The sequence below is a fragment of the Porites lutea genome, assembly GCF_958299795.1.
Source record: "Porites lutea chromosome 5 unlocalized genomic scaffold, jaPorLute2.1 SUPER_5_unloc_4, whole genome shotgun sequence".
Taxonomy (NCBI): Eukaryota; Metazoa; Cnidaria; class Anthozoa; order Scleractinia; family Poritidae; genus Porites; species Porites lutea.
In genome coordinates this window covers 30,001-41,832 of record NW_027332291.1, presented here as the reverse complement: position 1 = coordinate 41,832, position 11,832 = coordinate 30,001, and the positions used below count along the sequence as shown (strand labels likewise).

The window sequence follows — 11,832 nt, the reverse complement described above, 5'->3', positions numbered from 1 at the left end:
GTCGATTAGGTGAGAGGTTAAAAAAAGATACCTTTTTAGAAAAAAAAAAAAGGTCCTGTTATAAGTTTTACTACCTTCAGGAACGTGTTCAACGAAGATCTCGGCAGCAGGTTGGGTTTTCGAAAACCACGAGAAGACACATGTCAGGTTTGTGACAGGACCTTAAACACGATAGGACGAATGACAAACGGCGCAACCGAGGACGGCGCCAGTAATGAAGAAGAACTTCAAAGAATAAGAACAGAACGTCAAAATCATTTAATTGAGGGCGAAAGGAGATATGCTGCCTTAAAGTATGACATGTTTGTTCTGTCTAAGAAACGGGTCAATGGGTGTACAGATGAAAGTTAGCAGATGGATTGTTGACGCTGATTTCCTCTTTGCTTTAGCTTGAGGGTCAAGAAAATGTAAAACTCAGTATAGTTAAGGTGAATAAAGTGTTGAAAGAATTTGTACTTGCTGAGTTCGAGTTGATTTGAGAGAAGGTGGGTAACTTTGTAGTTTGCGATTTGATGACACTAGTAATAGGCCCTCTGCAGCTAGCCATTCATGTGGTACAAAACCGCCATGCTGGAGAGCAAAAGTCGCACTGGGACAAGACAAACAAAAGACATACCGGCATAATTTTAAATGGTAATTTTCTTTGTTAGTCTTGTCCCAGTGCGACTTTTGCTCTCCAGCACGGCGGTTTTGTACCACGTGAATGACTAGCTGCAAAGGGCCTATTACCTTAGCCTACCAAAGCTAATCGCATGTCTCAGATCAAGGCTTTGTTAACTTGAGGAAAGTACAACCTTCCTATGCCTTATGATAGGTGGGTAGCCCTCCCTCCTACCACGAAACATGGGCCTGAATCCGGAAAAGGGTTGCGTATTTGTTATATATCTGTTTTAAAAATATCGCCCTCCTCGAATTGTCATCCCTTTTAATTATTCATTACATAAAAAAGTCCCCGTACTGATACAAAATACACACCGCATCACGGAAAAAGATTCACTTAAACACATTCAATTCCAGTTCAAAAAAGTACAGGAAACCGTGAGCCATGGCAGACTGAACAGAGATATTTAGAGTCTCTTTTACGGAAAAGAGCAAACGTCAGATTCAAGTTGAGAATTTCACAACAAGAAACAGGGAACACTTGGTCACGTGGTACAAATTCACGTTTGCCGTTTGCCGCAAACGTGACTCTTGGCTCCAAAAGGGAGCTTAAGCAACAGCGTTTTTGAGCGACGGACGTCAACCGGAAGTGGGCTTTTTGCAACATTGGGCAGTGGATGGGTTCAAAATCCCGGGCAAATCGTCTTTATAAGAGAAAAGAAACTTAGAAATACAAATTTTTTAGCGTCAAGGCATATAAAAGAAGAGAAGGCCTCACTTCCGGTTGACGTGCATCGCTCAAAGTCGTCTTTGCTTAGGGTCCCTAATGTGAAGACAACTGTGTGCAAGACCTGCGCGCGCTCTCTTAAGTTTCTCTTCCAATGACTGTCGCAAACGTAAGTGATAACGGTAGTGTTTTTTTTTTTGAATATCGAGCCACTAGCGCAAGCTGTAAATAACTGAAGACATAAGTTTCAAAGTAAACTGAGTACTGCGTTAAAGAGGGCACGATGTGTTAAGCCTCACGTAGTCAGGCCCCTTTGCATGGACTAAAATGGCCTCGAAAACGCTTACTTTGCATATGGATTTTCACAAAAGCTTACCTACACCAAAGGTGTCTTCTCAAGACTGGTATTACTCAAAAAAGCTCAGAACAAGCCTAATGGGTATATACTGCGCAAACCAGGAGGTTATACACTGTTTTATGTACGACGAGTCTATTGCTGGTGGAGGCCCAAATGAAGTGATCTCAATCTTGGACTATTTTCTCAAAAAACTTCAGACGGAGCAAGGCCGAGACAGGTATGACCATCTTATAGTGTGGTGTGACAATTCTCCGGCTCAGTTTAAGCAAAACTTTCTATTTTTTTATATGGATTACCTGGTCACAAGAGGAGACTTCCTACGAACAGACTTAAAATTTTTGTTGGAGGGCCACTCGTATAGTGTGTGCGATAGATATTTTGGAAACATTCAAAAAGTTTTTAACGCCCAAGAGAAAATTGAAACACCCAAAGACTGGGAAAACGTTCTAGTCAGCAGTGGTTTATCAAACGTCAAGGTCTATTGGGTAGGTCTGGACATGATAAAGGACTACAAGTCATTTTTAAAGTTAAAATACGTCAGTAGAAACGAAGATTTACAGCACGAGAAATTTGAGGTCAAAGAAATCGCGTGGATTAATGTTGGAATTGGGGAACAGCCTGATGACAGGGGCAATCTGAAAGTTGTAGATCATCCCGACTGCGCCTTCGTGCGTTTCACTATTGACCCAAAACAGCAACCCAGGCTAGTTTCGTACACAAAGAAAAGGCAAGCAACTCCACTGCGAATAGACCTACTGACCACACTGAGGCAGGAACTAAGGCCAATTCGTGAAGATGTAAAGCAGCAGTGTCTAAATCTAGCTAGAAAATATTTAAGTGAACGTGCCGAGCGTTTTTATGCTGCCCTACCATGTATCCAAGAGGGGAGCGAGATTGACGATTGAAGGTTATCATTATATACCTTTCACTTGAACATTAATCGTGTGTCCTAATTAGCTTCCTCTTTAACGTAGCACCTCAGTTTCCTTCGCCTTGCCTTTGTCTTACAGTAAAACGTACCAAGAGACTAAGAACCTGGATTTTTCAAAGTTATCCTAAACAGGTTATTCTTTTCAATATATAAATGGTAGTTAGTACAGGTTAAGGCTATTTAGGTTCTTACATAGGTTATGTTCTGAATAAGAAACATACAATATAGCCAAGAGAATTTAGTGGTTCAGCTTATTCCTCATATAAAATCTGCACACCAAATAAGACGTTATGTAAAAATGACCATATAAAGAAAACCTAAAGTATTGACCTCATTGGCATTTAAACAGTCCAGTTAGAGCGATAATGCAGGTATGTCTTCAAAGAGGATTCTGAACAGTGACTGATCTAACTTTTGCCCAAGGGTACAGGCAAATTTTTTCAGAGATTTTAGAAACTAAGAAATTGTTTCAATTTCTAGACTAAACAGGTTCGTAAAATATAGGTTCTTAGGCAAGGGGTTTCACTGTATAGCACCATTTTATCATTCGCTAATAAATAAATCGTTGTTGTTGTTGAAAACTACTGTTTGCTGCTTGACCGTTCCGGTACGACAGTGAGTTAGAAAGCTACACTAGCCAATGGTTGGGATTCTGAGATAGGTACCTTTTTCTAAAATCAGACAGATAATTATTAATTAATTAATTATTAATTAATTAATTATTAATTATCTGTCTGATTTTGGAAAAAGGTACCCTACAACAGAAGAGGGTCTGTAACAAATGTGTGTCTTTTCTGTGGTTTCAATATTGACTTAACTTCTAAATTACCAAAAAGGCCTTAGAGTGGCCAAGCTTCTTTCAAGTATGGTAGAAATTGGCTAATGAGCCACACCCCTTCTCCCCCTATTCCCCTCACCCCTGCATCCGAGGCCCTTGTCCTAACAGCTTATATGGGCCGGAGCAGAAAAACAATAAACTAACAGCGTGCAATGACTTCAATGCTTGCGTGCATGACCACTACTGTATAACGGAACGTTAGATAGCTACTCTAGCCAATAGTTGGGACTCTGAGAAAGGTGCCCTTTCCTAAAATCAGACAGAAAATTAATATGTGGTAATTTCCCAAATGACTTTCTCCACTGGCCAGCTATCTGCTGCAGTAAGTATTCAAGCGGTACACAAATCATTACTTATCCAGTTACAGTGAATAATATGTGGTAATTTCCTAATGACAAGGTAACAAATCTCGGATTACGCCGTTTTACGCTATTTAGAAAAAGACGGACAATTATTTTGCGCGCCCTTCAATAGAGAGGGCCTGGGCTCCACCAGAGTCGACGCAGTAAGAGACAAAACTGCGGAATCCAACTTCGCTTGAATTGGAAATATCATCAGTCGCCTCCACACGAATTTGACAAAAGAAAAGCTTAGGAGAAACATGTCCTCTACGGCGGGGTAAGTTACCATGATAACTGAGTTAGCGGGTGGCTGATCGAATTGGCCCGCGTGTGAGGATAGCCGCCGCCATTTTAGCTGCACGATTCGTGTCTCGTTTTCCTTGATTTGGCGGCGGGGGGGTGGGGGGGGGGGAAGAAATTCTGGGTCAAAATAAGCACCTTTGGGTCTTGAGTTTGTCTTGGTGGGTGCGTAGTTGATTTTAGCTAAGATCTCGTCAGTAATCCAAGGTGTGGTGGATAATTTCTTCTCCTTCTTCGGACATTGACAAGTGAATTCAACTCATCAGAAACAACGACAACAACAACAGCTTTATTTCAGTATTCCCACGTGAGTGCATGGTATTACCTACATTATTCGTTACAAATCTGAAATCAAAACAAAGGCTATGATATGAAAGAACAAGTTTTTGTCTATATTCCATACATGACTGCATGTAAGGAGATGAAAGTCTGCAGATATCAGGATCGACATTGTCAAATACGAAGAGGGTTTTTTCATTGTTGTCAAAATTCTTAAAAAGGGGATGTCCAATCCTAATGTCTCGGTAAAAGTTAGATCGAAGACTATGGAAGGGGCAAATGCGAAAATTTTCTAGAGTTTTCGGTACTGGGGGGACTTATGTTGATTATGCTCAAGCAATCATGCACTTTTGTGACAGTCAATTTTGAATACTGAGTAAAATTTTAGTTTCTTGTTACTTCGTATTAGATTATATTGGTGTGAAGTCAGTTCTTCACGTATAGTTAATTGGACATTTTTCATATCTGTTGAGGAGTTGTTATCATTTGAATACAACAACAACAACAACAACAACAACAACAAGTTTAGCCAGTATTACCATTTTGTACAGGTGTTACCGATTAAAATAACAGTAATAAACAGCTAAGTTTAAGGGAATGCAGATATGATGGAACGGTAGAATTAACTATGTTTCTTTCGTCTTTCAAATGCTTGAAAGACCAAATTAGCAGCTAGCCTGCTGATATGTGAATCAGTATTGTTAAAAAGAAAACAGACTTTATCATGGATATTGTAATGTGTAAATAGTGTATTTCGGTCGTTGATTTTAAGAAAAAGAGTCTTTCTCAAATCATGGTATTGATCACAGTGAAATAATATATGTGCAGTTCATTTTCAACCGAATTTTGGTGGCAATGATCACAGATTCTAAGGTCTTCAGGAGTTTTGGGGATTGTAAGTCTTCCGGTTTCTATTTTTAAATTGTGATTTCCTATCCTAAATTTGGAAGCTACACGCCTATGTTCAGGATTCCGGATATGATTGATGAATTCAGAGTGATTTGTTTCACTTTTAAAGACGGAGTAGAATTTTAGTTTTTTATTTGTTCTTATCAAATTTAGCTGGTGGTTTTTCAGATGTTTTGACAAATAATTATTCTCAGCTTTGGATAGGAAAGTAGAAGGGTTTTTATGTCAGGGGGTTGATTTTCAAGCTGAATCCAGATTGTAAATGGTTGCTGTCCTCCAAACGCTTTTTATCGTTTAACATGTGTATTTGAAATGCCGATAATGTATTGGGATCAGGTGCTGAGTGTATCGTTTTAAAATGATCGTAAAGTTTATTGGTCGGGTTTTCATTATATTATTATAAGACAAGCTGTTTTCGTTCATTGACTTTAGAGTATCCCAAAATTTGCGGTCATTTTCATTACTAATCAACTCATTTATTTTAGAGTCAACAAATTGTTGTTGTTTTTTTTTGTTTGATAAGTTTTTTAAAGGTTCTATTTTGAACATGATATTCTTTTCTGAGTTCGGTATCCAGAGGATTGCGGTTTTTTTTTGGTTAGATAACTTTTTAAGTGAAGATCTTAAAGTTTTGCAATCATAATCAAACCACTTCTTAGTAATTGGCTTTCTTTTAGATTTCTTTTGGCTACTTAATTTGACTGAACGTTTTGCTGCCTCCGTCATAACGTTTGTGAATTGATTGGTAGCATTTTCAACATCTGTACTGCTTAAATCGAAGTTTGTACTTTCGAAGAGATGTAATAGAGACAGAATATCGTTGGAACGAAAGTGCAGCAGTGAATTTTGCTGCAGACGTTTCGTCCCAGACATATTGTTGTGGAAGCTAGGAAGTGAATGATAAAAAGTGTGTTCCCAAAAATGTAATGTCTGCAACAATTTTGTGTAATGTCCGCAACGCAAACGTCTGCTTGTAGAATCACTAGAACAAGGTTGCATGGAATTTTTTTCTGACAGTTGAAAAATCTAATATTATTATTGTTATGTTTTGAAGGCACAATTAAGGTTAAAAATTCACAGGAAAATCTCTGTAAAAGAACATTACCTTAAAAAGTGTTTGTTTAAACTGTGATGCCCGAAACACACCTTCTTCAACTCATACCTTCAAGGTCTTAAGAGCTAACCAAAGCATGTTTTTATTAGGTACAAAGGGGACACTAAAAAATACTTTCTACATACGTTTGAACACCGGTAATGAACATTTTGACATCTAAATTGGGGTTTAATAATTTATATTAATTTTAGTATCTGAACGTAATGTCTGCAACATGGAATCACCCCTAAAGGAGCTTTGTCTTCTTAGATTTGATTAGCTTTTTGTAGTTTTTTTTGCGGGTTGTGTGATAGTTATGCCTTATAGTTTCATCAAGAGGAAATTGCTATGTTAACTTTCTTGTTAGAGAGTTCCGTTAAAATCTTTCTCCAAGCGAAACACTCATTATTGAACCATCTTTCTTAATGTTTCTTTTTGTTGCTTTCTTCTGGCCTGTTTAGTTTCAGTGTAGATTGTCGATATCAGATATAACCCCCAAACTGAAAACAGACCATTGCCAAAAAACAGATCTACCTGTCCTTCCCCTCTGCACAAACAATGCGCTGCCGCCCGCCTGACAAGCCTCCCTGATTACTTTGCGACGCGCGAAAGGACTTAAGGAACCTGCGGCCTCGACCTCAACAGTTTGCCGTCTCCAACCGGCCAGTGGTCTACGAACGACAGCCCGTCAAAGTTGCAACTTCCCATTTGTCTCTCGTGGTACAACTTGAGAGCATTTGTTCAACTTTCCTCAAAAAGATCATTCCATTACTTCTCACTACCTCTTCTCTCGACTGCCTATTGACATTGTCAGCAGAAATTTTGTGTTGTTGAAAATCTCAATAATGATAATGATAATGATAAATAAATAATATTTAATAAATCACTCCAATTATAGTTTAAAAAACATTTCGGAGGTGGTCTTGTAGATGACGATGAGGCCCGCGTCTCTTGATGAAAAAACAATACATATAGCCAACATTTCAACTGAGTTTACTTCTTTAAATGGGTGGAAGAGGAGTCTGGAGTTTTTGACACTTGAATTGACCTTACGTAATGTCCGCAACAAAAATTCAATGTCAATTTTCTTAGGAAAGTGCCAGTAGCCGGATAATATTTTATAGCCTAATGATAGTGTAAGGCACAGATTATAATACACACATACTTTTATGTTAACTGTATGTTTTCTTAGATGTTAAAACTTTAAAATTTCCTTCCAAAAATTCCAAGATTCAAATTCTCTGTATTTCATGCCTTCTCACATTAGGCACATGGACAAGATGAACAAGATCTCAGTAATTTCAAACAGCCCATTGTTTCAGCTTTCTGTTGGTTAAGTTTCATTGTGCAAAATTTTATTTGAAAAAATTCAAAATGTCATTGTCTTGCATGGAATTGCCCTTCTGTTCATTAAAAGAAATAAAAGTGGTTTCCCATGAATTTTCACGCAACCCAAAAAATTGTTATCCATGAGATTTGAAATCATAGGGCTTAAAACCAAATTTCACCTGTATATCCTTTACAACTAAAGTGTTTCATGCGGCAAAAAAGTAAATATATCGCGTTGCCATTTCATTTAAGGGTGCTGTCAACTAATCTGACTTGTGTCGAGGTGTTTGCTCAAAGCAACCGTACACAGAGCTGTACAGTTTTCTTCACCATGGTACGTATGAGAGGGTGCATTGATTTAATTATTGCTGTACTATCTTATTTCCTTCTTTCACATTTCTTGTATATCATGTGAAATTGAGCCTCCATCACCTTTTGGAGCACCAGCCTTAACTTACTGCAGTGGATCGCATGCTTATCTGCTGTTGTGGTTCCATTTTATCCTTGGTTTTTATTTTGGTACTCCTTTGTATTTTCCTTTCTACTTGACCAAGGGGACACAGATCACATAGTTCTACCAAATAATAGATCCCATCTAAGCTGTCTACTATATGCAGATGATTTAGTTTTGATGTCCCAGTCAGATCAAGGACTAGAAAATGCTCTCTCCATCCTTTCAGAGTATTGTGCACATTGGCTTTCATCGCTGAATCCAAAGAAGACTAAAATTATGATTTGCAAGAAGAAATATAGGAAGTTGACCCTTAAATAAACATTGTTTTCATATCAGTAGGCTCAACATAAGAAATTGTTGTTGTTTTGGTGGTATTTGGGTACATCTCTGATAATGAGCTTAGAACAAAGGAAAATTAAATTTATACCAAGGACAAAATTGAACCAGTCACAGCCACATGAGGATTTGGGCTGGTGCTCTCAAGAAATGTTAGGACCTCTCTAATTCTGTAGCAATTTATTGACCACAATTTGTGTTAGTCTTAGAACTAGGCATTTCCTTCATGAATGTGTTTTTCCTTGACAACGTAGAATATCTTGTGAGGATCTTTGTAAGGTATCACGCTCAAGAGGGTGACTTTGTGGTCAAGTTACCTTATGTTAACTTAATAATTACTTTTGTTGATCCTCTCACAGCTCACATCCACTTTAGCCTGGTTCAAATGAAGTTGATCAGATTGCTATAGTCATTGCTGTTCTTGATGTTGGAAGTTACATAGGTGAGTGAGTATACAACCATGTTCATGACAGTACATTACGCGCGCAGGGGTCCTAGGTTCATGGGGCTACCAACACAACAGTCCGCCGTTCGCTCTTGACCTGCGGTAAAGAAATGACGGCCATTAGAAAATTTTAACTCCGTGAATAATTATCAAATCAACCCTTGACATTAATTGGTCATTTGGAGCCGTGTGTACGCAACATTTCAGGAAATTTATAATCAATTGGATTAGTTGTTATATGCTCGAAAAGTGTAGGAATTCAGTGTGTAGCTTCAGATTCAGGTCTTAGCAACTTTCATAGTTTAAATCTGTGTCAACAAATAAGCAAAATTCTCTCTTTTCTTCAGTTGCCACAGGGTTAGATGCGACTGCCACTGCTGTTGTTGTGAGTTGTGCTCTAGCTGTCAAGTGCATCGATCAAGGATGGATCAGGGATAAAGGGCGAATTTGAAAACCACCAAAACAACAATGAGTATTATTTTTTAAGTACAATTTGTGATGTAATATGTCGTGAACTATGTGAAATTTTAGTGCAAATTTACATTTTATCTGTCTTTAAGTCAGACTGAATGACAAAAAATGATAATTTTAGTAGCTAAATCAGTTTTGGGAAAAAAATATAATCTCCTCACTACTGAAAGGGTTTTTTTCCTCACAACATTTACTTGAGATGTGACGAAATTAATTTGGAAATTATTTTAAGGATTCATTATAGCAGAAAAAAAATCTGACTGGTATTGCTTCACACTAGGTCAGCAGGAGATTATATAATATTCTAATAGAACATAAATAAAGTAAATGATCATTTCACAGCTTCATGTTTAGACAAGTAACTACAGGAAAAATTGACATAGCCACAGTCAGCAACACTGATAAGAAAAGTGAATGATAACAAATGTGTTTCCCAAAATGTAATGTCTGCGACATTTTTCAGTTATGTCTGCTACGGAAACTTTTGTTTGTAGAATCATTGGAATAAGGTTGCGTGGAATTTGTTTTGGACAGTTGAAAAATTTAATTATTACCATGGTTTGAAGGCATTCCACGGCTTCTTCTGAATTTATATCATGCACTTGTTAGTCCTTATTTAAGGTCTCAGTAAAGGAAAACGAGGTGCCAAAGGCTACAAAGGCAAGTTATATATCAAATTAAAGCTAAAATACTAAATTACCTTATGAAAAGATTTTATTTCATCCAATTTCAAAAGGCGCTTAAGTTTTTTGCTCTCGAACTCAGAGGTATCGAGTTTACTGCTGAAGCTCCAGCCCTTTCGCGTTGTTAAATATTCACTTCCTTTTTATTGTATCTGATTGACAGATAAAAGACCTAAAAAAGGGTGTGAGGAAATTTGCATATGTCTCGTATTAGCGGAATTATTGCATTTCAAACTAAAAAGTCGAATCTCGAGCGTGATTTACGCAAAGAAACTGACATAAAATGAGTTACAAAGGGAAATCGGAAAATTCCTCACAGTCTTCCTTTACAGTCTTTTTTCTTTCAACAACCAAGCTATTTCTTGTATGACGTCCACGCTAAGACAGCTCCAAAAGTCCCCTCAATAAGTTTGTGAAACTCAGCACAAAACATCACTATAAAACGCGATTATCTGCCAAGGAGTGTTTCTCTATTTCTCTACAACCTAGAAAATGAACCATTGTAATTTTAGTCTATTTTTTCTAATAACAAAACCCCTATGCTTGAGTTTGTGTGAGGGGTTTTTCTTTTTTGCTTTTCCTTTTTTCTTAATATGTAATTTAATAACGCCTTTATTTATAATGTTTGTTCTGCCTAGATTAGCACTATGGCTACTTGCAGGGCATAAAATATTGTAAGCTTATGGATCTTAAATAAAATACATTGTTGTTGGTGATCATGAAAAAGGTACCGTTTATTGTAACGGTAAACTCGTAGAAAGTGAAAACTTTCTGTGTAACAGGGGCACCCAACGAGAATATAGTTCAAAACCACTTAAACATAGCATTGTTAAACGTGTTTTAGTATTTAAACGGTGGATATGGGCATATATTTATCCCCTATAAATTTTTCATCTGTTCGGATTTCCTAGCTGAAAGTCTAGTGATCCGAAAATTTTAGGGATCAAAACTTACCTGTTTAAAAATTTCAGCCAGAAAAAAGCCTCCCGAAAATTCTAGGTGACCGTTTTAGGGTAAAAATCCGTTGAAAATGGGCAATTTTACCATTTTTTAGATGTTCGAAAATCCTAAGAGGCAGGCAAGCAAGAAATTTTACAACAAATGTTCCGAAAATTCTAGACCTCAAATCGTCTTCCGAACAGATATTTTTCCGAAAATTGTCGTTGGGTGCCCCTCGTGTAACTCGATGTAAAAGCAGTCTAGAAGTGTTGAGACTACCAGGAATGTCTTCATTGCTTGAAAAATTTAAAAAGGGTATTTTCCGCGATGTTTACATTCTGCGGGTTCCCCACCCCCGTCACACCCCCCTCTTGAGCCAATCAAAGAGCACTTTCTGCGACATGTACCGCGGACCAAATATCGCTGTCACTACAATATGGCTGCTAGCTTCCTGGTAATTTCTACTCTTTCAATTATTGAAATCATGCTCCTGGAACGAAATGTAGACTCATTCACAGATTTGAATCAAGCCTTCTTTTGTGCGAGGAAGTTTTTGAACTGAATGAATGGAATCGGAACCGGAATTGATGCAATTCCCAATGGTAAGAGCTGTAAATTTCCGCTTCACGGAGCGTTAACAAATGGCACTACATTGTATCACTTTAATAAGACGGTTATTGGCAGCTAGAGATCTAACTACCTTGTCTTTACAATCATTGCTAACTTTTACACTGTCGAATTAATATTATACAGGAACATGTGCAACCATTTTGAAACCGGTATTTTGTTCGTAGGGACC

At 37.6% G+C, this 11,832-nt stretch overlaps 1 long non-coding RNA gene across 2 annotated transcripts; it reads left to right on the top strand.

The window, feature by feature from the left end:
• Nucleotides 1-3,955: 3,955 nt before the first annotated feature.
• LOC140925419 (uncharacterized) lies at nt 3,956-10,820 on the top strand. Of its 2 annotated transcripts, none has more exons than XR_012164403.1 (4): nt 3,956-4,072; nt 7,958-8,039; nt 8,855-8,937; nt 9,288-10,820. It is a non-coding gene; the product is annotated as an uncharacterized lncRNA (long non-coding RNA). The 2 variants fall into 2 exon arrangements; XR_012164402.1 differs by lacking the exon at nt 3,956-4,072 and adding an exon at nt 4,208-4,402.
• The last annotated feature ends 1,012 nt before the right edge of the window (nt 10,821-11,832 follow it).